The sequence below is a fragment of the Neopsephotus bourkii genome, unplaced genomic scaffold, assembly GCF_033783945.1.
Source record: "Neopsephotus bourkii isolate Nb327-2 ecotype Australia unplaced genomic scaffold, CSIRO-AGI_Nbou_v1 NB_384, whole genome shotgun sequence".
NCBI classification, from domain to species: domain Eukaryota; kingdom Metazoa; phylum Chordata; class Aves; order Psittaciformes; family Psittacidae; genus Neopsephotus; species Neopsephotus bourkii.
In genome coordinates, this window is record NW_026900889.1 from 1,775,502 (window position 1) to 1,803,478 (window position 27,977).

Sequence of the window (27,977 nt, forward strand, 5' to 3'; positions counted from 1 at the left end):
TATATGAGTAAGAACAAATATCTTTGCTAAGGAACCTCAGCATGGAATGGTGGAAAGAAAACCATTTTGAGGAAAACCATCTCCAAAAATGCAATTCTTTTTTTTCTCCATCAAAAATAAGGTTCTGAGTTTTACCAACAACAACAATGCTCAAAAAGATCTGGATTAACTTGAAAGCTGCTTCACTTTCACTCCATTGCTTTTGCCCCTCCGCAGGGAACTCCTCAGTGCACAGTTTCCAAATGGTAATGAACAACAGCCCTTTCTCTGTACCTTTTAGGGCCCGATCCACCAGGATCATCCATAAATATTACTTTAAAACCATTCCTGAGGAGCTCCCGGGGGCCAGGAGAGCAGCCAGTGTCAGGAAGTGTCAGCTCCTGCTCCCTCTCCTCCTCGGGATGCTGGTAGCCTGGCTGGGAAAGAACAGATGTGATAAATGCTGGGAGATTTACAGCACAACCCCCCCCACGGGAGCCATAAACCCACAATTTGTTCAATTTCAAAAGCAGACCTCTGCCCGATGCAGGACCTTTCAGCACTGCTTATAAAGCTGGGCTTAAAAAGCCCGGGATCCTTCATGATAAAATACACCCAAAGTTCACTTTTCAACCACTGCAATGCCTAAAAGATGGAGATGGGGCAGCTGGAGGGGAAGAAGGAGAGGACGGGACCAGCAGATCCTGCCTCGGCCTTGCTCTCATCTTTCTTTGGCACAGAGGTATCCCGTACTGGGCATACTTAGGGCAACAGGGCCAGAAGGGGTTGGAAACTGGTAGAGCAGATTGCACGACACTCAAGGTCTGCTCCCAGATTCCCTGCACGAACCTCAGGTGACCGCTGATGGACCTCATACCTGTTCTTGACCCCCAGTGGGAGGCTAAAAGCCCACTCACAACCAAGAAATGGTTTGGTGTCACAGCCTGACAGCACCAGCCCAGTCAATCAAACCCGGCCTTGATAAAGGTGTCTGCACAAACACCTGAAGGTCAAGATCACTGTCTGACCTAGCTCCCCCATCACCTCCACATCTAAGATGATCAGCTTTCAGCTAGTCAGGATGCAACACCTCTTTTGAGAGCCTTACACATCACCACCCACAGCGCAAAAGGAGATTTTGGCATTACACTCACATGGCTTCTTCACCTCTTCCAAGCCCACAAGTGTTTAGTTTTGGCCTCACACTCAATGTGGCCTCAAACTGAAGCACTGCATCACCCCCTCCCACAGACCTGTGATGTTCACAACGTTCATTTGGCTCTGAATGCTGAGCTGGGTCCTCCTCTGGCATCCCAGCCCTGGAAACCAAGTGAGGAGTGAAGCAACGTTACCCATATAATGCTTGAATAAGAGCAGAGTTCTGCATTTATTGCTTAAGTAGTTTGAAGTGATTGTAATGCAGCCAGATTTATTTCTTATATACAGTGGTGGACTTATTAAACTTCCAGAGGAGCTCTTTAAACTGTCATTTGGGGTTTAATTGCTGAATATAACTCCCTGCTTCTAAAAAGCTGCTGTGCAACAACCCCCCTTCCACTCACCCTCTTCTTCTGCTCCGAAGGAGAAGATCCCCGAAAGCACAAAGGGTTAAAGCTTTGCCCTGCCTAGTCCAGTCCATCCCCTCCTCCCCCAGATTGCGAACAGTAGAAAGGAAAGGATTAGAGGGGAGAGATTTATGGACTAGCCCATCACAGAGCCTCAGTTCGCACTTTGATGATGGGGGAACAGCCCCGCTCCAACAAAGGGGCTGTAAAGCATGCCCACCAGTAGACTATCTATTGAGGGGAGCCAAATCCCTCCTTGGATTATTAAGGGCTCTGCAAGTCCTTGGAAAGAAAGGCTGCACCTTTTTTATTGCTGCATTATTAATAAAGAGCTGGTGAAATACTTACTGCTGCTCTGTAAATCTTCCAAGGGCAGGAGTAGGTTGCACAGACTTTTGGGCTGGAAGGAAACGGAGTGGCCATGGGGCTTGACCTACGTCCCCCATCCCAACCATGGCGAGTGTCTCTGGAGCAGGGACGTGGCAGGAGCCCAGCTCCACTCCTGGCATGCTGTGGTGTGCTGGCACTACCCAGCCAACAAGCAGCTGGGGTTGAATATGGGCTCAAACCAAACTATCATCTATCAGGTTTGGGTTTAGAGGGCAGGCTGAAAGAACAGAATCATAGCAGAGTTTGGGTTGGAAAGGACCTTAAAGCTCATCCAGCTCCAACCCCTGCCACGGGCAGGGACACCTTCCACTGGAGCAGCTTGCTCCAAGCCCCTGTGTCCAACCTGGCCTTGAACACTGCCAGGGATGGGGCAGCCACAGCTTCTCTGGGCACCCTGTGCCAGCGCCTCAGCACCCTCACAGGGAAGAGCTTCTGCCTAAGAGCTCAGCTCAGTCTCCCCTCTGTCACTTTGACAGCTCACTCACACTTCTGCACAGTGACTTTGCTCCCACCACAAGCCCATTCCAAACTGCAGAGCCAGGACCTGTGTCCCATGCAATAGAACATTTGCTCTCCCACACTCAAGTCCTATTCCGAAAGAGCCATGAAACCCCTGCTTGCTCGAGGTGACCACAGCACCAGAGGGGGGACATCACCCATCCCCTTGCTCTGTGCAGGGCTCAGCCTCCCCTACATTAGCACCTGTTTGGAACAAACACCCCCACAATAGCTCAGAGGAGTTGGCTGAGCTTTAGAAAGAGTGCAAATAAATAACCCCTGAGGACTACCAACAAAATGCAGGCCTTGACAACAACAACAAGAAGTTTCCTTCCTAATTTCAGCTTCTGGCCATAAAATTTTACTTTCATGTAACAGCATGAAATCCACACAACCGGAGCAGGGGTTTCTAATAAAAGGCAGAGCTGATGGAATACCCGAGCCAAGGTGGTTTTATAAGCCAGAAGAAGAGAGACAGAAACACAGAAGGAAAATAGTTTTCTTGACTGCCTTCCAGAAAGGAATTCTCTTTAGATTCCCTTTAGCCATGCTGGAGTTCTCCTTCCTCTTCTTGCATGGGTTTTGTCCCCTTAAATGCTGTCTCTCTTAACCTATGCATTAATGCCAGCAAGTCCAAGCCTCTCATTTCTTTTTGCATCTCAGCCCTAATGCATTTAAAGTGTTTGCACACAGAAAACAGAGCGACTTCCGTTAAGCTCCACCTCACCCCAAGGCCCAAACCGCGTGAAGGAAAATGCAACACGTCCTGCACCCAGGATAATGCTCCCCTTCCAATGCACAAGACGGAGGGAAAACACTTCCCCATGTCCTAAACTATGAGGTTTGAGAAGAGACTAATGTCTGCTAAAGGGTCAGCAACAGCTCTCAGCTCAGTGAAAAATGACTTCCAAATGCCCCCTGCCCTGGGGATTTTATAAGGGAAGATGGATCTTTCTATCTGTTTTCCTTTCTTCTTCAGTTTTCAACTCTTGACCTACACTGTGAACAGAAACCTCCCGGGTGTGAGCCTTAGGAAGAGGAAATGCTTCCTCCAGTTCATTTGTCTTCGGTGGTCTGTGCAGCTGAAGAGACGCATGTGGCCAAAGAGATGCTGTTCCCAACCCTGCCCATCCTGGCCTGGCTGCCAGAGGGTTGGATCTGCAGCTCCATTAGCAGGGATGAGGTCGGCCATTCCTCACCTGGCCCTTTGCAACTGGGAAAACAAGAGTTAGGGCAGCCTTGGCCTCACTTATGGGCAGTCCAAGACAAAGAGAGGTTAATGTATTTACCTGGGCATGAAGGGCCAGATCGTAGAGCTGGGAAAGGTACTGATGGACACTGCCTTGCAGACACCATGAGTCCCAGGAGATCTGCTCTGGTGAACTCCCACAGCCACCATGGTTCAAAGCATCCCTTCTCTCATGTCAGAGCACTACACGAGTCACAGATTCCAGACACAGCTTTCAAATGCCTTAAACCCCACGATCCCCAACTCAAGGTTCAAGGGCAACATATTGCCACAAGATGTTCCTGCTTCCAGCATCATTCATGGCCATTGGAAATCACCATGGCAATAACCCCAACAGGGAAAGGATGGTGTGGTTTGCAGCAACCTGTCTGGGAGATAATCCAAACTGGATGACTGGGAACCAGTTCCTAAAGGTTTCCGGATGAAAGTTCTGCTTAGCACATTATTTATAACCAGGGTGGAAATAACTAAAATGGGAGTATCTGAATAATTCAGGCCTAAGGGAAGTTCTTTGTTGCATCTTAAGACAGCTCCAACACACGTTACCCTGGACATTGTCCACCTCCAGGAACAGAGCAAGCCCTGTGAAGGAAGGAAGGAAAGGGAAGAGGGAATGAAAAGGAGCATGTCCAGGCCTCCCCACCCAGCCTTTTCCCTTTCTTAATTTGGGGCCCTGATTTTCTTATTGTTTCCCAAAGTCCCCCAAGCACGACCATGGATGGGAACATCTCCCCGGTGTCCAGCAGAGCTATTCCATGCAGGCAGCCCAGGTGTTTCACATGGCAAATGGGAGGTGATTGATCTCCAGGAAGACAATTTACCAGCACCTGGTGACCTGAGGAGCTGAAACCAGCTGCACTTGATGCTGCAGAGCTAATGGCATAAGCAGGGGGAAGCACAGATGTGAGCAGCACAGGCACAGACAGCAAGAGATGGTGCCCTGGGACAAGGCTCATGGACCTTTGGCTCTTTGGTACACCTACAGCATGACTTCCAAGTGGGATGTGGAGAGGAAAAGGCTGGGGGCAGCAGTTCCCATCCTCACCCCAAATTACCTTCATGGGAAGATGGAGGTGAGGCTGGACCACATCCTTCCATGCCTGACATGGGGCCAAGTCATGTTCCCTTCTCAAACGGAAGGTAAGGAGAAATGCCCTTGCAAGGTTTTCTCCTTTATGACAGTTGCTGAGAGGCTGCATGAGGTGGGCACCAGCTGAGCCCACAAAATGGGCTTTCCACAGCCAGGAAAAGGATGCTTCAGATGCAGATTAGGGAGGGAGAGAAGCAGAACCTGAAGACCCCATTAGATTTCAGTGTCATGGCTTCCATCATGGACTTTGTTGTCCATTTAAGAAGCAGGAGATTTTAGTCCCAAGTTCACAACTTGGGCCTGTCTCCTTAGAAAAATAAAACGCAAGAAAAGAATCTTTATAGGACAATTTGTTGCTCTCCATGAAGGCTCGAGAAAGCCAAACTGCTCGGCCTGGAGGGCTGCAGCTCTGCTGTGGAAATGGATACGGCAGCATCCCGCCTGCCCTCTCCTTCTTTCAGCAGGAAGATTCCCTTTGGTTTACAGCAGCCCATGCTCCAGGGGAAAAAACAACAACTGCCGCTGTTATTCTTTATGAAGGCAGCAAGAGGGCTGAATAAAAGAGGTTGCATCCAAAGCACAATATGAGATGAAAAAGACGTCCAAGCTCCATGGCGCTAGATAAAACAAAGCACGCAGCAAAAGAATCAAATGCTGAAATATGTATTTCTTGTGGGTATGAATAGAACTGTCTATGTTTGCCTTGGAGACAGGGGGAAGGAGGCCAAACGGTTTCATCTCAGCAGGTATTGCTTTTCAGTACAGAGACATCGAGCAATTTAAAGCCCTCCTGCCAGGCCATTTCAGCAGTCACAGCGGTGCTCTCGCTGAGCTGCTCAGTGCTGGCTCATGGAGAGGTCACCTCCATGCTGCAGCCCATGCACAGGTAGATGCCCTCACACCTCTTGCCCTATCACAGATGTTAGCAGTGAGAAAAGCCCAACAATGTCAAGGTAAATCAGCCATCTCCATGAGCTTTATCCAGCTATCACCCTCCTCCTGCCAGCCTGGCTCCCACACTGGGCAGTGCCAGACTATTTGGTGCCTTCTCACTTCCCTGACCTCAGGGATTTTGGACTGGAGGGCAGGGAAATGGGATTTGTTCTGTAAAGCACTGGAGAACAGATAGCCATTATCCTTGGCACACACCAGTATCTCTAGCAGCCCCATAAGGACACATAGCAACCAAGATCCACAGATATATGTCTTCTTCCTCCAAACAACCTTGCCCACTGCCATCCCAGGCTGTGCATGACCACGTTTCCTTTCATCTCTGGTCTTGCCCCAGTACTTCCATGCTCACAAGATGTCTCAGTGTGCCCAGCAGCATGAGGGACCCATCTGGTGCTGGGTGATGAACCGGTCAGAGGAGCAGGGCCAGGTCCCAGAGGTGATGAGTGAGCCCAGCCAGTCGCTCAAAGAGGTGAAGGCAGAAGGTCTCCAGGTGTGAAGGTGCAGGAGCAGGTGCCCTGCAAATGTTTTCCATGTGTTTGCTTGGAAACTGGGATGAGCTCATTGGAGAAGAGCCCTGTGGATGCTGAGCGCACCCAACTGCCCACTGGCAGGTTGGGCATGTCGGTAGTTCTGATATGCTGTGCTTCACAGAAAGTGCATGGTTGGGTTTCACCATCTGCTTCCCTCCCCCTGGACAGCATCAGCATCTCCCCTGTCTCTGAGCAGCCCATCCACGTGCAGAAACTCAGTGCCTGACAGTGATGGAGAGCAGAAGCAGCTGATGAATGACATTAAGCACAGGAGGAGGTAGATGTTTCCTAGCTAACCTGTTCTTCCTGAGCAAGGCTAGACCTGCTCCAGTGTCTCCTCTGGTGGTTTGGGCCAGCCCGTTACCCAACCTTGTTGCTGTTCATCTCCATAGAGAAGCCAGGTGGTCTGAGAGCACCCCCATCCTCCCTGGGCACATTGTCTCCTCTACCACCCTCTGGTTCCCCCATGCTCTGAGGCTGAAAATATGGGTTTAATAATGTGCCCATAAATCACTCTGTCCATAGCAGCTGATAGGGGTGGTGCTGCTGGGAATAGGCCCAAACTTCCCAGGTGCAGGAAAGCCAACACAACCTCAGAGCTGGTGCCACAAATGGTGGCTCCCATCAGCCCATGGCATGAAGGTGACTACCAATGAGACCCAAGGGCAGTGGTCAAAAACAGTGCAACCCACCCTCCAGAGAAGCAAGGGTGGGATCCAGGGCCCTGAGTAAATGGTACCATGTGAGATGCTCTGGGGTCTCAGGACAAACCATGGAGCTGCAGGATCTATGGGACACTTGAGCCTGCTGGAAGAGCAGTTGGAAGCCAGGTAAGGTCCTGCAGGGCACCTCAATGGCACCAGGCACCTACATTCAGGCACCCAAAATGTGCCCAAGGTCTTGACATGGGACCTAGGTCTTGGCTCTGGCATCAACTATTAATATCATACAAGGATAACCCTGTGGTGAACCTACCTGTGCATCCTCAGCCATCACAGACCTGAGCTCATGAGTGTCTGGGAGGGATCATTGCTGTTACAATCCCTCTTCTGCAGCCAAGGAACTGGAGTACAGGGAGATGAAGTAACCCAACCATGTTACTGTGGTTCTTGGCTGTCTGTGGTCTGCCTCAGAGCACTGCACTGACAGCATCTGCACATGGGACACATCTTGTCCCCATTCACAAGACCACAGGACAATCCTGCTTTCTCAGCAGCAGCGAGAGCCACAGCAGATGCTGTTGGCAGAGATGGCACCACCTCAGTGGCAGCACAAATGCCCTTAGGGCTGCCTAAAAAGAAATGTCATGTCAAAATGACGACATCAACATGCGTATTTTACAGCCCTCCCCAGATTTTTGCTATGGATTCTCCCAACGGAGTCACACCGGCCTCTGACAGACACAGGATACGTCTCATGACAGATTGGTTGTTTTAGAGGGATCCTGTTCTCCAGCTCTAATAATTTGGGAAGCTCATTTGCAGCCTTGGAAGCCATTAGCCAGCAATCCTCTGAGCCTGCACTGGGTTTGCAGCCTGTCAGGCTCCCTCGTCCCCGAGCATCCATCACTCTCACACCTCACTCCTGCACTGACACTGGAACAACAAGTGAGATCCTGCACCGGTGCAAAGCAAAGTCCCGCAGCTGCACAGCACGGCAGTTCCCCAGTAAATAAACTGGTTGGGATGACTCTTTCCCTGATCTTATGATGGATGATTTCAGATTCTGAGAGTGGCTTGGGTTCAGGGCAAGGGATTCTGTGACGAGCAGCACCCCAGACCTTCCCATTTACCCTGATCTTTCCACCACCTCTTTGCACTCAGCAATGATGACAGAAAAGGCAAGAAAAGTAAAGAAAAGAAGAAATCACAGCAAAGACATATACCTGTGGCACGGTTTTGCACCATAAGGCCCGTTTGCTGCCCATACAGACATCTGAAGGGCAGAAACCATCCCCACATTGAAGGCTCTGACTCTTCCCAGCCTGTTTCTTTGTCTCTGCTGCTCAGAGGAGGGATGGGAAACGCAGCCGTCTGGGCGCGATGTCTTCGCAGTGGGACTTCACCTGATATCAAGGCAACAAGAGGGGTTTTCACCTGATCCTGGAAACAATGCCATCCATAGAAGCCCACATTGTTACCTTGCCATTTGGAAGCAATTACCTGCATGTTATGTAAAACGCTTTATGAAACGACTGGAGAAATTCAGTAATGTGTTAATCATGGCTTGAATGACATCTGCTTAATACCAGAGCTTTCTGAGCTGCAGGAGGAGGGGTCAGCAGTTCAGAATGATTACCAAAACATATTGCTCCTTTTTGCCTTCTCCTACGTGTTAATTTTTCAGATTTATTATCTTAGGCTCCTGCCCTGAGTGTTTTCACTGCATGTCAGCATCTGTTATATCTCTGCATTTCACAGCTCTTTAGGCTTTGCCCCATGAAGCCTCAGGCACTCGGAGGAGAGGCGCAGCCAGCTCTAACCCAGGGCTTATGCAATTTTCCAAAGTAATCCAAAGGACAACTACAAGGGAAATTTGGCTCATGGAGGCATTTCTGGCATTAAAAAAGGCATCGGTAGATGGACTCCAACCCAAAGAAACCAGGCAGGTTTAGAGACAAACCTGGCTGTCAGGGCAAGATGTGGTACATGTGGGGTGCTGCGAGTCTGCTGCTCTTTGAGAAACATGTGGTGGTAGAGATGGGTCATGGAAAGATGCTCAGTTCATTTCCACTCCTTTTCTTTGCTCACACAAACCTGGAGTCATTCCATACATGCCAGAAAATCCTCCAGGGATACTCATCCTTTTGAAATGCAGAGCAAGGAATAAGGGATGTTCTGCCCAAGCCATTGTGGCCAAGGGGCTTGACACGACCATGGAGATCTGGGACCTGGCTGGGACATTGGGCTCCAGTCTGGGCACAGAGGTGGGGGACAGGACACTGCCCATAATAAACCCACAGTCTGGGCTAGGATTCTTCCTGATTTCCCTGTTTTTTTGGGAAGGGGAAGGGTGAGGCTTACAAACACAGTGCTAACATTTACCTGCTGGTGAAATCTTTTCCCTCATCTCCCATTCCTGTCTTCCTGGGGCTGCTTTTGCTGGCAGACACATAAGAAAGTCCCTATCCCTGCTGTCTGAGATGCAGACAGAAGCCTTCTGCCCATCACCTTGCAAAGGCAGTTCTTACTCCTGGGAAACCAGCCGCAGGCTCATCCAGGGGGAATCTCCACCAGGGTCCCATTAGCTCCTGCAGACAATGTGGCCTCAGCCTGGGGATGGAGGGAAGAATCATCCTTGGGATGCCAGGATTCCTCTCAGGGCATCAGTCAATGGAGCTGTAATAGAGAAAGTTCACCTTAACATGACTGAACAGAACATCTTTATGCAGTGCCCCACATCATGTTCCAGAAGACGTTCACATTATATACGACCCACACGATTTCTGCTCCCAACCATCAGCCACGTTTCTGATTTATGCTTTCCTGATGATTTTATTCCCTCACCCATGATCTGCCCCTTTTCCCAATCAAAATTACAGCTTCCATTTATCATTTCTCTGAGGACTGCTATAATTCAGCCATGCCCCATCTCTCCTGCTTCACCTGACACACGCTTTCTGTCCACCTCCCTTTGTAGTTGTGTTGTTTCTGTAACCTCACACATCTTTCAACATCCTCATTTTCTGCGGGTGAAATAGAACATAAAGTAACCCCAGAATCCTTCAATGCCACCTCCAAAGCTGCAGAACTGTATCACATCGAATAAAACTTATGTTTTATTTAACAAGGGAACTTCCTGCTCTTATTTTTTTGCTGCTTTACTTAATTAGGTAGCTCCACTTGCTGTCTTTGGAGCAGTGATCCCCTTTTCCTCCAGATCCATTAACCTGTGTTGGGTTCATGCCATTTTTCTGGGAAGCACACAGAGAAAGGCACATCCCAATGCTCTGTTTCCTATCACTGTGCTGCCATGAGCCTGAAAACACTCATTCCTTCTAAACTCCTGCCTGGAGTAATGAAAAGTAATCATAAAGAGGTGGGAATGGCTGCATTCCCTCAGGCTCATGGTCCCATATCCATCCTGTGATGGTGGCCAGTGCACTTCAGAGGGAAGCTTCTTCTCCACACGAGCGTCTGCCTCCCCTTGAGCAGAGCCTGGTCCAGTTTGTGCTGAGAGCTGGGCAGGAACCCTTCCCGTGCTCTGAAAACTGCTGCTGGAATCCCAAGGGCTTGCTGCTGGTTGGGATTTGTTGTGTTTTGTCAAAAAATTCCTCCTTTTTCTCCATCTTGGAGCACAATTTCCCAAAAGTTCCGTGAAAAAGGTAAAATACAGAGTGGTCGGTACCCAGGATGGGATTTTTCAGCACTGATTTTGAGTAGGAAAACAAGGAATGCTTGCAGACGTTCACTGAAACCTTCTTCCAAGCCTGAGCACAAAGAGGGAAGAAGAGAAATGCCGACATGGAAGCGTAACCTATGGGCAAGAACTTTTGGAAGACTCTGCTTTACTCTTTCATATTAAACCCAGAGCTTAAAGATGCTGCTCTGTAGTTAAAGATGATTTGAAAGCACTGAGCTCTGGCAGTTGTTCTCCTGCACAAATGTGTGACCTTGGATGACACCGACCTGCCAAAAAAGAAGGGGAAAAAGAAGGTGTTGCTGATAGTTATTTATTTAATCCTCCGATTCCTCATTCATCATCAGGTAAATTTGCTCTTGGCAGCACCGGCAACTTCCTCAGCCGCAGCCAAGGTGACCACTAAAATTAGCATCAAATCCCAGCAACACTTTACATCACGGACACGTTATTTTTCACTGGACACAAACTGGGAGGTGTTTCGCCTTTGTTTTGAATCCCGGGGGATCGGGTCGTTACTCCGGGCATTGCTCCATGCTGGGGACGGAACCGGACGATGCAACCGGCTCCAAATGTGGAGGTTCAGCTTTTTGTGTCAGTGGAGAGGTTTTTTCTCAGCCCTTGCCAAGATGAATGAGTAAAACCTCTGAAGAAATGGCCCTGACGGAAACCTCGGACAGTAAAACACCATTTTCATCCTCTCTCATAAATACTTTGCTTAATGAAAAGTCCTCGAGGAGCACATTTCCCTGTCAGAGCCAAGGAAAACAAACGTGCACGTGGTTAAAGAGCACCGAGAGCTGTGAACGCCAACAACCCTCTCCGTGTCCTGGTGTTACCAAACAGCTCCATCCCCATCCCTGCTGGAGACCTCCTCGTCGTTCCCAGGTAGGAGAGCAGTGGGATGCTCTTTTCCATCATGCTTGTGCCATGCTGGGAGTTCAGTCTGCTTTAACAGGCAGGAAACACAGACTTCTCAGCAGAATACAATGTTTGGCTGAGGTGGATGTGAAAGGCCCATGGTGAGTGGGACAGCACAGGCTGGGGTGGCAATGGGTGCCCAGTGGACATCCAGCCATGTCCTCTCATCCCTAGGCAAGATTTTGAGCTAGAGGAGTGAAGCAAGGCAAGTAATGCAGGGGGGTGTAATTAACAAGATGCTTGTAGTTAACATTTAGGTGAAGCAACACCCAGGGATGCTCACAACTCACCGGGCTGGTATCCTAGGAGCCAGAAGTGTGGAGAGATGGAAGGTGAGGGCAGGTTATAGAGCATCACACAGTGCTTGAGTCTGGAGAAGGCAGGTTATGACTTGCTCCATAATGTGCAGGATCCACTTTGCCACAGACCTCATCCTCTGAGGAAGCTGCAAGCATAAGAATGAGGAAAAATCCATCCCTGGAGACATTTGAGGCCAGGCTCAAAGTGGTTTGGGCCACCTGATCTAGTTGAAGATGTCCCTGCTCACTGCAGGGGGGTTGGACTGGATGAGCCTTGAAGGTCCCTTCCAACCCAGACTGTTCTTTGATGCTAAAAAATCCATCAGCAACGGGAAGATGAACATTTCCTGCAGGAGCAGCCAGCAGGGTAACACCTGAGACCGACAGTCCTGACATCTCCAGGCACCACCCAAAATGATGGTTTAAGGTCATGGAGTCCAACTACAAACCTAAGATATTTTATGAAGCTGATCCCTCGGGATCACATAGCCAGTGAGCGTGCCAGACCCTCCTTTGTATGGGAATAGGGGACAGGAACACCAAAGGGTCAGAAGCCTGTGGTGCCAGGCTGCTCTGCAACACCTACCTGCACCCCAGTGCAGCCCCAATACATGAGAGCCCATTCCTGGGGCTGGGACACTTCAGCTGGGCAGAAGCACCAGGATCCCATCAGAAACAAGAAATTCAATGGGCTGCTGAAGAACCTTATTGATTTCAAATAAAGGAACCCCTAGACAGCAGGAAAGGGGGGCCTGGGGATGCCATAGACATGGTCCTACCTATTGAGATGCTGATTTCATGGCGCTAAAGGGGTTGGGGGATAGGGCGGGGGGGGGGATGGGGTGGGGGGATGGGGTGGGGTGGGGTGTCATGGTGCACTAGAGGGCACTGTCGCCTGCATATCGTGACAGGGGGGATGCGGAGGATTTGTAAGGATGCCCTGAGCCCACAGAGAATATAGGAAAAATCACAGAGTGGTTTGGGTTGAAGGGACCTTAAAGCTCCTCCAGCTCCAACCCCTGACACGGGCAGGGACCCCTTCCACTGGAGCAGCTTGCTCCGAGCCCCTGTGTCCAACCTGGCCTTGAGCACTGCCAGGGATGGGGCAGCCACAGCTTCTCCAGGTACATCAGCATCACAACCTTTGCTGTCTAACATCTATCTATAGTATCTATCCCACCTTCTCAGGCCCCAGAGGGATGCTGCGTGAGAACTTCTGCGTGCAATGGTCAAACCTTTGCTCTCTGAATACTGCAATAGCTTTTGTAACACATTTCAACCCAGAAACACTCAGCCTCACGCCAGGTCTGGATGTAACCAGGTTGCTTCCTCGGCTGGAGATGGTCAGATCTTTGGAGTGTGGGGCAGAGCTGTGTGCCTTCCTCTGGATTTCTCCTTTATAAGATGGGATTTTGTTTGGGATTTTGGATGTGAGCGACAAGGAACAGCCCTGGGAGGGGAGGAAGGCAGCACAAGGGCTGTATAGGCAAAAAACATCACTTGTTAAAGAAACAAAATGAACAAAGAAGCAAATCCTGCCCCTGCAATGCATCCTTCCCTGGGGCAGGCTGTTCCAGGGAGCAGCCAGACGGGACGGGAGCAGCTCCGATTTCCATGGATGCAGAGACAGAACACAAATTCCCCAGCTGGAGTTGGGCCAGGAGCCCAAGGCTGGAAGTGCCACAAGGCTGCTAACCACGAGGTGGTCAGGATTTGGGTTCTACGTCACACCTATTTGTAGAGGAAGAGATTAAAGGCCTTGCGGACTCCTACGAAATTCCCAGTAGCAGCAGCTCTAGCGACTGGAGGCAAATCAGTTCCAGACTGAGACTTTCCATTAGTGGAGACCATTTAGGGGAGAAACAAGGAGAATATTCCAGTTGCTTCCCCAAAACAGTGACTTCCGAGCTCCTGACACTGTTGGTGAGGGCTGGAGAGGGGTGCATAGGCCAGGAGATGTTTCTGAGCGCCCTTGCTCCTGCCTTTCACACCGCTCCACAACAGTGGCCATACATGCCAAAGGGACAGAGGAAATCCTCATTTACATCACGTAGACATCCTGTCTTACCTGAGCTGCACCTCTGGAGCGTGGGGCCGTTGGGAATAGCTGTAGCTCAGGCTAGTCTGAATCCCAGGTCTCCCAGAAGAGCTCAGAGTGGGGGTGAGGACCTGATCCAATGTGGAGCATCCATTGGGAGACCATGGCTGTGCGGAGACTGCACCCCCCGAGCTGAAGCCAAACCCAAACCCCCCAGGGTTTGTTCTGATGAAGTGACCTGGCAGGAATTAAACTTCCCAAAGAGCTCGATGCCTTTGGAAGATGCTTTGTTTCTGGAGGGGTGATTTCAGCAGGAAGGGCTGAAGAGAAGGCGTGAGGTGTCCTTGGAAGCTACGTGCTCCTGTTTGAGACCCTGCAGAAACAGGAGAAACAGCTTTATGGGGAGGGGACCACCAAAGAGGATGGGTGCCCCTCTCCATCCCCAGCGAGCAGATATTATCTGCTAGAGCTTTCTTTCCAGTCTTCTTTTCAAGACATGATGTCAGGGCTCTAATAACCTGACTAAGGCAAAGCCCTGGATGGAACTGCTATTGTGTTTATCAATTTCCTTTCTTCTTTTCTTGTCTCGGTTAATCATGGAACAACGTGATGGAAAAGTCCTGTTAGGCCAACCTGCCTCCCAGCCAAGGCAGGACTGATCCCTACATCCACCGTCTCCTGTTTCATCCAGCCTATTTTTAACACATCCCCAGTGACAAGAGTTTTTGAGTCACAGGAGCGAGGAATGGAAAAGACCTATGAGATCATGCAGTCTGTCTCCTGGCCAGGGCAGCCTGTTCCCTGCAGCCCAGTTTTTAGTGGTTTAGCTTCCACCTTTCTTTCCCTTGGGACATTATCCTGCTGGCTAACAGATCCCACACTCAGGTTCGCTTGATGTCATGCTGGAAAGCAGGAACGTTCCTCAGCTGAAGGTGCTTGAAGACGTGTGGGATGGGAACAGGGTGAACGACCTGTCCTGCTCCATGAACCCTTCACGTTCCCCTGTGCTGATGCTGTGGCCAGCACAAGCTGGGCAGACCAACCTCAGACAGACCAATTAGCTCTGCAGCATCACTGTTAATTGGCTTTTAGGCAGGAATGGCACGGAGCTGCCTGCAAATAGCCTGCCCACAGCACACAAGTGCCTGCACACCTGCACATCCCTATGCAATCACCCCCAACCTGCTCTGCTTCCCCCAGCATGATCCCTCGGCACCATGCAGGGAGCTTGGATGGGTGCTGGGGGCTGCCATGGGTGCATGGAGCATGCCTGAGCCACGAGGTGCCCTTTATCCCTTGCTGCATGCGGTTTTCGGCTCTGCCCCAGCCTTATCTGCCTTGAGTAATGCAAAAGAATTGGTTGCTCCCCAGTGGACTGATCTAATAGCAGCACGAATAAAGTTATTTTGAACAGTTGTTCATGAGTTCATCTCCTGGAAAGCCTCAGCCCCAGCTGTTGCTGTGCTTTTGATTAAAATATAGAGAAAAAACATTAAACTCAAACTGGGGATTAGCAGAGCTGAGCACGTCCCAGCCCTCCCTCCTCCCCGTGTCAGGTGCCCGGCCGGGCTATAAACCACTCTTTGTGTGCAGCTCCCTCACCCCTTTCTCTCCGAGTTGGCACCAGCGCCGCTGGGATTTGGCAGCGCTCGGCTGGGTGCCGATAGCGGGATGCGGGATGCGGGATGCTGGCAGCGCCGGCGCGGCTCGCGGGTGCCCGGCTGGCAGGGGTAGCGTGCAAATGGTCAGCCAGGCCTCCAGCCAAGTCCATTTGTTAATGGGCAAGCTATGGGGGAACTGTTCAGGGAGAGGCAAATTGAATTAGGCACGAGCAGGGATAAAGGGAGGGTGGGAGCGGGGATGCGGGTCCATGATCACCCCTCTGGGACTGTGACCTGCAGCAGACACAAGTGTAAGCGCAGCCCTATGGAAGCCCATGGTGGTGGTGGTGGGGTGTCCTCTCAGGGACAACTAAGTTTCCACCATAAGCAGCTTGTGGAGGAGCTGGGAAGCAGGACTGACCCACAACCCATCCAAAGCAATAACCACCACGCGTGCACCACGGACAAGCTCTGAGCCAAAGGCTGACCACAGGGCAGGGATGTGCAGGCTCCCTGTGCAGGTCATCCCACACGTATGCCCTATTCCCGGGGTCTGTGGGTGAGCAGGGAATGCAGCTCCTCCTCCCACCCTGCAGCCCATATGTTCTGCTGCTCCGTGGCCGCCTGCCTCTGCAGACGGTGAATCAGCCTCGTCGCTCCAGCAGCTCAACCTCTGCAGGCTTTGTTTGTAAAGCCCTAACCCCTCGGATAGGCAGGAGAGCGCAGGATGGAAGCGTCCCCTCTCCCCTCCGCAGCCAGGATGAGCCCATAGCCAGGAGCGTGGTGAGAGCCAGGGCTCAGGCTCTGAAAAGTCAGCGCCGGAGCAGCTCGTCTCGCTCCTCTGCCTGCCAGAGCAGGGCCGAGCTCAGCTCCCACCTCCTGCTCCGGGGTTTGGCCAGGACAACCTGTGCTCTGGCAGCAGTGGGTTCAGGATGGGTGGGAGGTGATGCTGTGATCCCCACTAATGCTTCTCTGCCCAGCACTGCAGGGCAAGGGGACAGCGATGCTGCAGCTTCCCCCTTGCCATCAACATCTGGGTGCACTCAGTCCCTTCTCTCCAACATAAAATCCAGCTGGACACATGTCCCAGTAGCTGGATGGACACCAATGCTGGGCTGGGAGAGCTGGGGGTCAACCCCTTCCCACATCAATGTGGACTTTGCTGCGCTCCAGCTGAGACCCCTCTGGAAGGGCTGGATTAGCAGCCTGGACATCTGCAGCGGTGCTTGCTGGGGCAGGACTATTATAGAGGGACCATGGAGCAGACACTGGGAGGTGTTCTTGCTGAGATGGGATAATTGGAGAGAGGATACACACAATAAAGAAGAGTTTCACACTTAACTTTCCTTGTCCAATCAATTAGGTAATGACAGAGTTATTCCACACGTCCACCTAAGGAGGTCTCTCCTCCTCCTGAATAAAGATAATTTTAAAAGCAGACCGATAAACTCACACCAATCATTGTCCCAAAGTTGGGAAAACCTGGGAAAAATGCAACGAAAAAGGGAGAATCGGATCTCAAGGCAGGAAAAGATGCTTAATAGTACCAAACCCTGCATGCATTTGAGGCTGAACATACATACTGTCTTAAAGCTGAACTATATGGTTGCCCGTATGGAGATGTGCAGCTTGGCTAAGTCATTGCTAAACCAACTAAATTAAGATATTCACCCATAATATCCGAGTCTCCTTCTCCAGTTCTCTTCCCTGCTTTGCAAAGAGGGATGCTGTACCCCAAGCAGCGCAGTTTCTAGAAGCAAGTTTCACACAGCATCCCCCTCCCTTGGCTTTCTCGCCATGGCTCTTATTTTCCTTTCCAGCATCAGCATCTAAACATCTGGGTCGTGGTGGAGCTCAGAGCTGGAAGCGACACAATATAGTGAGAAAGGATGTTTTTGTGCTATTTCCAACCTTCCCAGAACAGAGAACTTCAGAAACCCCTTTACAAAGGCTGCTTTCTTCCTCGAGGCTACTTTGAAAAGATGGGTCGAATCCTCAGTTATCTGCCTCGACCAGGCTTGTACAAGACAGAGATGATCAAACAGGAGGGGGAAGGGGGCGATGAAAACACAGCCAAGTGTGGGTTTGTTGGGTTTTTGTTTGTTTCTTTTAGCTTCTTTTGGTTAAAACTGCATTTCTGGAGCAGCTCCAGGCTCCTCTGTGCCTGGGGAGGATGCGGGATCTCAGTGATTTACTGAAGATCCCCACTGATATTGCAATTTGGTTTTTTTTCCCCACACTAAAATTCCAGTTTCTTGCTGAAATGTTGAAATTTTTGGGGCTTTTTGGGAGCCTTTTCGGGGCCTTTTAAAGAAGCTTCACTCCTCAGCATGCCCCACGCTCAGCTGGCCATTGATACTGGTTGGAAGAACCAGGCCCTCTGAGCATCCCTCATTGGCAGCCAAAAGCCCTGGATGGGCTTGACAGGCACCAAAGCTTGGTTGGGAATGGGGACAAGGAATTGTCCCAGTTTCCCTCCTCCATCCAAAAGGTGGTGAAAGACACTAAGAGACCTGGAGTCTCCTTAAACTCTGCACCCAGTGGTGAGGGTGATGCTCAGCTCAATCCCCCTTCTCCTACCAGTCTGGGTGCTCCATAGGATGCTGCACCTGCAGGACAGACCCGATACCAACGCCAAAACGATGCGAGTCCTGCTCCCTCCTCCAGAGCCCTCCTGGGACAAGAGGTTATTCCGGCTCCTCGGCATGAGCTCAGTGTTGAGCCTGTTTGGAGGGGGCTGCCAGCGGGAGCAGCGCTGCCAAGCCCGATGCAATGCGGTTGTTTCGGGAGGTGGAGTCTGTCTGCGGAGCGCTGGCCTGCGCCATGCATTGGCCGGTGCTCAACTATGTCCCTGTGATGCTGACCGAAGGAAGCCCCATGTTTCACCTCCTTCCACACATCCCCAAGGCTAATCCCCAGCTGCCCTGGGGCAAACCTCTGTTTTCCACCTAGTCTCCCATTGAGGAACTGGATCCTCTTTGCCTGCCCCCAGCCTGCCAGCAAACACTTGTGCACAGCAGCTTGTCCCCCACAGGGAAAGCTCCTGGCCCCATTCTTGCTCCTGCAACAAGAGCCCATGTAGAGTTGATTATCCAAGTCCTGCCCTGCCTTCCCTCTCTGTGTGCCCTCACAGCCTCAGCAGGGTTCCTAAGGGCATCCCCCTGCTCCTTCTCACACCTCACTCTCTTTAAGGATACAACCCCCTGCCAGGAATGCTTGGAAACACCAGGGTTTATTGCCATACAAAGCTGAATCCCACAGCTACTTAAAGCATCACCCAAACAGCATGAGCAGTGCTAAGGAGAAATGGACAACATGGATAAAGCCAGCCCTGTTCAGAGCATCCTCACAGTGGTACCCATGTGTGTAATGCTGGCCAAGAATCCCCACTGCATCCCATCCCCTGCCACAGCCATGGGATCCCTGGCATATCCCTGGTGCAGCAGAGCCCAGAGAACTGAGCAGGGTGGTTTTGTCCCCATTCTGCAGAAGAGACACACACCTCCCTGCTCTGGCTATGGTATCACGTATGAAACGGAGCAGAGATGGGAAGAGCCCAGCCCTGTGGTTGCCTCAGCCCACAGAGCTGCCAATTCCCAGGTACTGGAAAACCAGGCAACATCACTTTTGCAGCACATCCCTTGTTGCAGGCAGCCCAAGAGTCAGAAGAACATATTTTGTCATATACATAATCTCCAAGTAAAAAACCCCTCATCTTCTGGATTCCCAGACAGTACACTCAGCATCCTCATGCTACTGATGTAATCCTGGAGGAAGGTCCCTAGGGCCCAGCCTTGCTAAGCTGAATCTGCACTGAGCCCTCACTGGTACATGGAGGTGGACCAGTCTCCCCACAGCCCCTCAGCACTGGGATACCCCAGGCATGTTTTATGGAGCTGTTTATACACTTGCTGAGTGTCTAACTCCACTCTGCACCCGTGGGGAACATTAATAGCTCAGTAAAGTTCTTTGCTAATACTATTCTTGCAGTCCTTCGTGTTCAGCTGCAATAAAAATTAGGCAGGAATAAAACTGACATAATAATAAAGAGGAATAAACCCAACACAGCACATCCCTTGGGGAAGTCCATAAGCAGGTACCCACCTCCAACCCCCAAGACTTTACCAATAACTAAAAGCAGCAGCAAAGCAACCCCTGAGCTGAGGTACAACAAGTGGAACGCAGGAGCAGTCGGTGGCGTGATGCCAGGGTGAATATTTGACCCAAATTGCTTCAACTCCAGCTGGTTGCAGTGATTCACTGCATCCAGCCTCACCGCTGGCCTGGCCGGGCTCTCTGTTTGGGACCTGTCTCCAGAGAGACTGAAGGTTTCTTTGTTTTGTTTGTATGAACGCCTTGGTTATTCAGGGAAGCGTGACACCATTGTGGGAACACTGGCTGGCTGCTCCTGGAGGAGACCTATGTGGTGGATCCATATTTGGACCGGGCTGCTTGGCTCCTCTGGGACCTCTCCTGCTCTTGCTTGACCTCAGGAGCATCATCTTGTCTTCGTGTGACCCCATAGCTCTGTCCTGCTCCTCAGCTTGCCTGGCATAAGGAGGGCTATGGCCAAGAGATGGGGTGCATGGGGTGGGTAGGTGAAGGAGGATGTAAGGACTTGGATGGATCCCAAACATCCCCCTAGCCCAGTGTCTGGTACTCAGTGGATGGATACTACTGGAGCACCAGGAGGGAACAGACATGGTCAGAGATACCCAAAGCTGAAGAACCCCTCTCTTGTGTTTAACAGCCCTTGGTGCTTGCTCTCCCTTGAATTCCCTGTATCCACCTTGAAGGAAGTGGGTGCACAGAGTGGGGCACCTGGTCTACCCATGGACTAGGGATACAGAAGGGCCTCTGCACCCAAAAAAGCATGCACCCTAAGGCAGGTTAGCCCCATATGGATTCAGGCAAAGGAGAAGGACTGGGAATGCTCCCCAAAACCTTGTCCCTCCACTGCATGGTGCTTCCTGCCACCCTGCCTGGTCATGCCTGCTTTAAAACACTTGGGAGTTGGGAATCTTAAATAGAGCCAGGCCCTCGGCTGCAACGTTCCCTCTGTGCTAAAGAGAAACACACCCCAAATACTTGAAATACAAAAATCCCAACCTGGGATCAATTCTTTTCCTTTTTGAGCCAATTTGTGGGAAGAAAAATCCCCCCTGACTTTAGGAGCGGGTGGAGGAAGGGGATGAAAACAATTAGATACCATCTGAGCGGCTGTTCCGCACCCTTCCAGGCTGAAATTGGCTCCTTTCTCCCAGTGAGCTTCCCATAATGTGGAATACTGCCTTCAAGGAGTTTGGAAATACCAAACACAAGTATATCCAGAGCTGCTGGAGCTTCCCGTGTCCACAGCATCATTCCTGGACTGGGGGGTTCCTGCTCCATGAAATGACCTTAGTGACAGATTTATGACAGGACCATCTGCAGTCCCTCCAGGGGGAAGAGGCAGAGCAAGTCATTCTTGCCCTTTCCATTCTAAGCATGCTCTCCAACAGAAAAACACCATTTTTCCTCAAAATGGAAATTTCTTCCTTTCACTTTGCCATTCAAACCACCTAAAAATACACATTTCCTTTCCATGGCCAACAAAACCAGAAGCCACCCCAGCATCACCAATGCTGATCATGGTGCCAAAGCCTCATCCACCATATAGATTCCTGCTTTGAAGCTGTTTGGGCTTTGCCATGACCATGGGCATCAAGGTTACATCCCAAAAGGTAGGGATGGAGGGAAACACAACTGCTCACCCCATCCAAGCATGACCAGAGCAAGCTTTTAGGACTTTAGGACTCATTTTGGGGGCTTCTGGCTGTGGACTGAGCAGAGAAGTTGATGGGGAGATATGGGGGGAACCTCAGCATTCAGCCCAGCCTGAGTCCAACACCACCTCATTTTGGGGGGGCCACGCACAACCCAGGTCCCCTTCCAACCAGTGGGGCAGCAGATGGCAAATTGAGGTGAAAAAATGCTGGAAAGGCAAAGGCAGGAGCCCGCTGCACTGCTGCCTGTCCCTTTGCATTCAGTTCTTGGTCAGCTAAATTGTTATTGAATAAGGCAAGCTGCGTCAAAAATGTGCTTTAATGAAGTGCAGCAGGGGCTCTGGCATCGTTTCCCAAGCTCCACGAAGGTTTTAATCCCCCGGCTCTCCAAGCCACTGCGCGACATATGCTTTAAAGAGCAGATTTCTTGCTCCCTGGTATTTCATGCATGTTATATTTTAAAGACATGCTGCCAGTTCAGTTTAGGCCCAAAACATTGGTGTCATTTAGGGGGGGGATGGAGAAGGGGGGTAATACTTCACCAAAGGGATTAAAAATAATCCCAATGCCACACAGAGCACAGTCCAAGTCCCCCCATGTCCCCACCAAGAAGCCTAAAGGTGTCCAAAAGGATTTGGGAAGGTCTGAAAACGGCAGGGGGGCGATGGGCATCCTCTACACCCAGCCTCGCATTCCACGGAGGATAATCCCAAGGGATTCTCCAGGCACCAAGAACGGACTTTGCTAATTAGTCCTGGCTTATCTCAAGCAAACTTTCTGCTCTGTTTGCTTAAGACGGGCCTGCAGTGACTAATATCTGGAGCAGGGAGGAAAAAGCCCTCCTGGCATCTCTCTTCTTGCCTGGGAGAGCCTCGCTCGGGGAGATATTAAAGGCTTTTGTTTCCAGGAGCTGTCAAACCCCTCACCTTTCACAAGCACTAAAACGGCCAAGGGAACAAATCTATGTGAGTGGAATAATAATGTTTAAGTCGTAAATTGGAGCCTGTAAATCAAGGAGTGACGGGGCGGGCGGTGTAATGTCTCGTGAGTTAACATTCGAGGTTTGCTTTCACCTGAGGAAAAGGGGAAAAACAGCCAAGTCTCTGCCCTCCCACTCCAGAGATTGCTATAAATCACCTTAATGTTACACTTTTGCTCTTAAATAGACCAAAAGCATGAGCGTGGGGAACAGACAGTGGAACTGGGTGATTTAAAAAGTACAGTGCTGGGAAGAAAGCTTTAAACCCCCCCAAACAGACCCAAACCGTTCCCTCTCTGCTTTTAAAGCCCAGCGTAAATCCTGCACTCCAAGAAACACACCCCCATGGACCAAACCTTGGTCCTGCCGTGGTGCTGAGCTCGGTGAGGGCATGGAGACAGTTTGGGTGCTGCTGGCAAACCATGGAACAGGCCTGTCTGTCTCCATGGGTTTGAATTTCAGAACCCAAACTGGGGGACTCAATGCACCCCAACTGGAAGCAACAGAAGAGGAACCCACCCCAATCACCTCACACAGAGGATGTTTGCAGACCTGGGGTTGTCACTCACCTGTTAATGCAGTCCCACCACTCCAGCTCACTCCTGGGAGGGCAATGGTGGGAAGTAGGGAACATGAGTGGAAAAGCACTGTGCAGTTGGGCACTGGGCTGTGTCCACATCCAGATTCTGCTCTCCCAAAGTTGAAAATATTGTTGGTTATTTTTCTCTAGGAATTCTTATTTTATCTGTTTTGGGTAAGAAGAACAAAACTCAGCAAATCTGAACACAGTGTCCCAAACACTGAAGATGCTTTCACCATCACCTCCTCCCTCCTCCACTACCGCTGCACCCGGTCCATCCAAGAGCAGATCCCTGCTGCTCCCACCCAGGGACAGCAGCCACCAGCGCATGGGCCTCCAACCCCAGCACCCAAAGGGGTCTTTGCCACCCCTGGGGTTGCCCCAGGACAGCAGTGAGGAGCGAGGAGCTGGTGTGGAGGATGCTGAATGGAGACACTGGGCTGGGGAGGCTGCGGCCACATGGCCAGCAGAGCATGGGGAGGAGGAGGAGGAGGAGGAAGGCATTGGCATGCGGAGCACAAGTGCGTGCGGGGCACTCTCCTCTGCCTAATCCAGTGGGTTCAAAGCAGCCTGGGCACAGCTGCAGTGTCTGAGCCCCAACAGGTGACAGCTCAGCTGTCCCCTCCCCACGGGGCTCTTATCTCTGGAAGGGGCTGGCCTGGAGGCCGGCTCCATCCTGCCCTCGGGAAGCATCTTGCAGCTCCGCAGCTTCCTACGGCTCCCTCTCCTCTGTGCCCATCGCGGTGGGATGTGGCACGGCTGAGGGGAGGCTCTGGTTGTGCAGAGTCCTCCTAACAGGGGCTCGGATTTGCTGGGAAAGGCAGGACCGAGCTGTTCTGCAGGGTGCTGGTTCTGTGGAGCTGGCACTGACACCCTGAGAGCAGCACACAGGGTGCTTGCCCTGTGCTGACACCTGGTCCCTGGCTGGAATCATGGAATCAGCCAGGTTGGGAAAGACCTTTCAGGTCATCAAGTCCAACCCTTACTCCAGCACTGCCAAGGCCACCACTAACCCATGGCACTGAGGGCCTCGTCTACACGGTGTGTGAACACTTGCACTGCCCTGGGAAGCCTGGATCATGGTCCCCTCCAGCCCCTGGTCCTCTGCCGATGGAGCTGGGAATAGGCTGGATCCTGCCTCCAGCCCTGGGTGAATTCCAGTGTAAGGGCTACAGTGCAGCAGGGAAATATTTTATCCCATCACTTTGAAAACCCCTATGCAAACTGCATCCTTCCACAAAACTGCCCTCGCTCCCAGTGCATCCAGCAGCAGGAGCAGGAGAGGCAAATCCAGCCAAGCCTCTGTGCACCCACTGAAGCTGGAGGGATTTCTGTTTCTCCTCCCAACTGTCTGGTTCCTCTCTGGAGGCTGCACCAGCTGAAGAGACCAACTGCCACCAGCGGGGTCAAAACACAGCGATGGGCAGGGGAGCGTGGCAGAACACTTGTGCCTGCCCTGGCCAGAATCACAGAGCCACAAAATGATTGGGGCTGGGAGGGACCATAAAGCTCATCCCCCTGCCATGGGCACGGACACCTTCCACTAGAACAGGGTGCTTCAAGCCCGGTCCAACCTGGCCTTGAACACTGCCAGGGATAGGGCATCCCTGTCCCCCAGGGATGCACCCGCACCCACAGCAGCCAGTGGTCACTGCAGGGCTCAGGCTGGGACAGCGGCACAGGCAGAGGGAGTCTGGGTCCACTCCTTCATCCCGCAGCGATCCCATCCCCACTGTGAAGAGATGCCCTGATTTCCCTCATTTGTATATGAAAATAACAAAGTGTGACCTGAAATATTTCCCCCGCAGCTGCAGCGAGGCACAAAGGGTCACATAAACACCTCACTCACCTCCATGCACCCAAGAAACACCCATTAAAATCCTCAACAGTGCAGGTGTGGGGGGTGCAGATCCATGCACCCCCATCCCAATTAGCTGCTGCATTGCCAGCTACCCACTCGAGTCCCCTTAAGCCAACTCAAGCTGCTATTGTCTGAGCAGCACCATTATGCAGGCAGCCTCCAGACCCCCTTCCCCACTGCTCATTTCTCCTTATCTGCATAGTTTATTGAAAATTAAAATCCCTTTGCTTTTTTTCCCAGGGCTCGGTCGGGAACGATCTCTTCTCTTGGCCCTACTTGACTCCAATTAGTTGGGATAACAAAGCTGCCGCTGTTGGAGGATTATTGACAAATGCTCAATGCAAAAAAGAATGGCAAGAGAAGGGTCTATTAAAATGACAACTTTCTAAGCCTGGAAACAAAACCTCCTGGTGATTTATAGTGCTGGGGAGGCACTGAAAATACCAATTCTTAGGTTTTTGATGGCATTTCAATTGATCAGTCCCCTCCTGTCATGACTTTGTGTCTTGCTTCTCTTCATTAACCAATGTGTCACCATCAGCATCCTGCAACACTGCCGCATCCTCTCCCCTCCCAGGACCACAGGGACATCACCACCAGCCATGGCTCCAGGACAGGAGCCTGGGGATAGTGGAAGCATGGAAATACATCCCGTAACAGAGAGGCAGCCCCATCCCTGCCCATTTCCCAGGCCTCAAGCTCGCTGACACCGTTCCCATGGGTGCCCGACAGCGCCGGCATTGGGCTCCCGCCCCTAAAACCTGCTCGATGCAGCTGCAACTATGGCACAAAAGGACTGAGGAGCATTGAGAGCAGCACAACTCCCTCACTGATAACTCCTTAATGGCGTTTCATATTTTTTCCCTGGCATTTTTTTCCCTTGTAGATAAAAGAATAGGGGAGGGGTGCGTGTGTGTAAAAATGAAGGATACTTGATAAAGGGCAGTGAGTGTTATCCCTAAGAAAAAAAATAAATGAAATAAATAGGAACCTCACAGAGCTTTTTCTCTTCCCTAGGTGGCTGGGGCAGCTGGCTCTTTAAATATTAATCAGGGCCTCATTGAGATGCAAATATGGGGAGAGGGAATAATGCTCCCGCAGCTGCGCAGCCCCGGCCTCCTCTCCACCATGAATGGGAATATCTGAGGACACAGGTGCAGGGAGCCGACCGCGAGCAGGATCCTGCTTAATAAGGTAATTTGTGAGCGATGCTCTATAGAGACGAACCGGAGCAATCTTTTACCACTTGACAGTATCTGACCACTAAACAAGGTGTTAATCTTCTAATTGTGGTGTTGACTGTTCCCTAGCACAGCGTTCCTGGCCTTTTGCCCTGACACTTGGCCAGTTAAAATCAACTTCACTGACGGGTCGGACGTGCGCCAACCGATCGGCGATAAATTATTTACTGTTCTATTTCCAGCATAACAAGTAAACAGGAAAGACGGGGCATCCCGCAGGGAAAAACAGTCTGGATGCACATCGTTGGACCGAGTCGTGTTGCTCCACATGGGCACCCCCATGCCCTGTCCCCCCCTGAGGCTGTGCCGTGCTCCCCTGGCTCTCACCTCTTTCTGCCGTGAAGGTGACTGCATCCCAGCTTGCAGGAGCAAAGTTGTGTCCAGTGATGGGTCTGGTGGTGGCATCTGTGTCCAGGGTCCTGCAGATAGGGTTCTGGGGTGGTCACCTCCTGTTCCTCATCAGCTCCTGGTGCCCACTCTCTTCTTGGTGAACTGGGAGGGCAAGAAAAGAGACTAGAGCCATAAGAGCCTGTTACGGGCATCACTGTCTGTGATAACGGGGAAGCTGGAGCAGGATGCGGGTGGCAAACATGAGCTCCCCATCACTGTGTCCTCGCTCCAAGGCCATCCATGATGGGGACCTTCACCTGCTGCAGGAGAGACAACGGGGAAAGCGGGTCAGAGCCTTCAGCAGCATTTCACGTAACCAGAGCCAGCAGAGTCAGAGGCCCATAAGTACCTGTAGGGCTGAACTCACGTATTTTGCTCTCTTCTGTAATTTCCCATTAGCATACGTGAGTCTACAGAGCAGGGAAAGACGGGAAGGAAAGGCCTCCATGAGTGCACCAGAAAGGCACCCTCCATCACCACCCAACATAACCCAATGTGCTGCATTGCTGATTTAAACACTCATCCCCTGTTGCCATGCTTCTTGAGAAGGGATGCCCTTGCCATATCCCATTCCTAGCTCTTGGGACAGAGCTGGCCCTGGGGCATGGCTCATTCTTCCCTCTGACAGGCTCGATGGAGGCATACTGGGGCTGCTCCATCCACACGGGACACAAGGAACGCATGCCATCCTTCTGTAACAGCAGGAGGAAAACAGCTTCGAGGCTGCGGATACAGCACCCGCTGTGGCAGAGTATATATAAGGTTTGCCTCCTGTGGTTGCCATCCTCCCTTTTCCCTGCCAAGCTTCCTTGCCCGGGCTCCTGGTGATGAATGACCTCGTCCGGGTACCGCCGGTACCAGGCGCGCGCAGCTGCGAGGCTGTTTCCCGGGGCGGGCGCTGCAGATGGCTGCTCCATCACAGCTGCCCGCTCCTGCTCACAAAGGGACGGGAAACGCAATTAATGAGAGAGCAGGAGGGAGCGGGAAGGGATGCTGGGATGTCGCAAGGAGCCGACCCGGAGCTCGCCCTGTGACCGGCACATCCAGCCTTGCTGCGGCGGGCTCTGGCTTCGGGAAGATGCAAAGAGGTGTCAGGGCAAGGGTTTCTGTGTGGTGCTGTGATTCCCAAATTCCCAGAGACAGGGAGAAGCACAGCTTCTCATCCTTGCCTTCTGACCCAACTTCTGACTCTTCTGATGTTAGATCCTGGCCTCTGGGCTCTGCTCAAGGGGCAAAGCTCAGCTGTGCTGTGTTCCCTTGCAGGCAGGGATGTGGCTGCTACAGCCTTTGTATGAGAGTGCTACAACCACTGTAGGTACAGGCAGCATCTCCACGCTGTCTGGGAACAGGCAAGATCATCTCAGAGACTGAAATCATGTAAATTCAGTCACCGTTGAATTCATTGACAGTTCAGCAACACCTTCTTAGCATAGGTAAAAGTTACTTTCTTCCAGGAAATAAGAACAGTTCTACTCAGCCTTATAGATTGGCCTTTTGTTTCCAAAGTATATTTATCTGCCTCATTATCTCAGCACTCTCAATATTATTAACAATAAATCATGACTAATTATTGTTTTTTTCTATACAAGGAATTTGCCTCTTTCAACACTTCATTGGGAACAAACTGATCTATAACCTAGAGTGCGGAGATGCCGCTTCCCCACTTAGAACCCACTTTCCTTCACTTC

The 27,977-nt window shown here is 51.3% G+C and overlaps 1 long non-coding RNA gene across 2 annotated transcripts; it reads right to left on the reverse strand.

Annotated features, from left to right (window-relative positions):
* On the reverse strand, positions 1-27,555 carry LOC133210106 (uncharacterized). 2 transcript variants are annotated; one of them, XR_009724858.1, is made up of 4 exons: positions 26,227-27,555; positions 10,767-10,883; positions 9,446-9,593; positions 1-412 (listed from the first exon to the last, which is right to left on the reverse strand). It is a non-coding gene; the product is annotated as an uncharacterized LOC133210106 (long non-coding RNA). The 2 variants fall into 2 exon arrangements; XR_009724857.1 differs by lacking the exon at positions 26,227-27,555 and adding an exon at positions 11,826-12,101.
* Between the last annotated feature and the right edge of the window lie 422 nt (positions 27,556-27,977).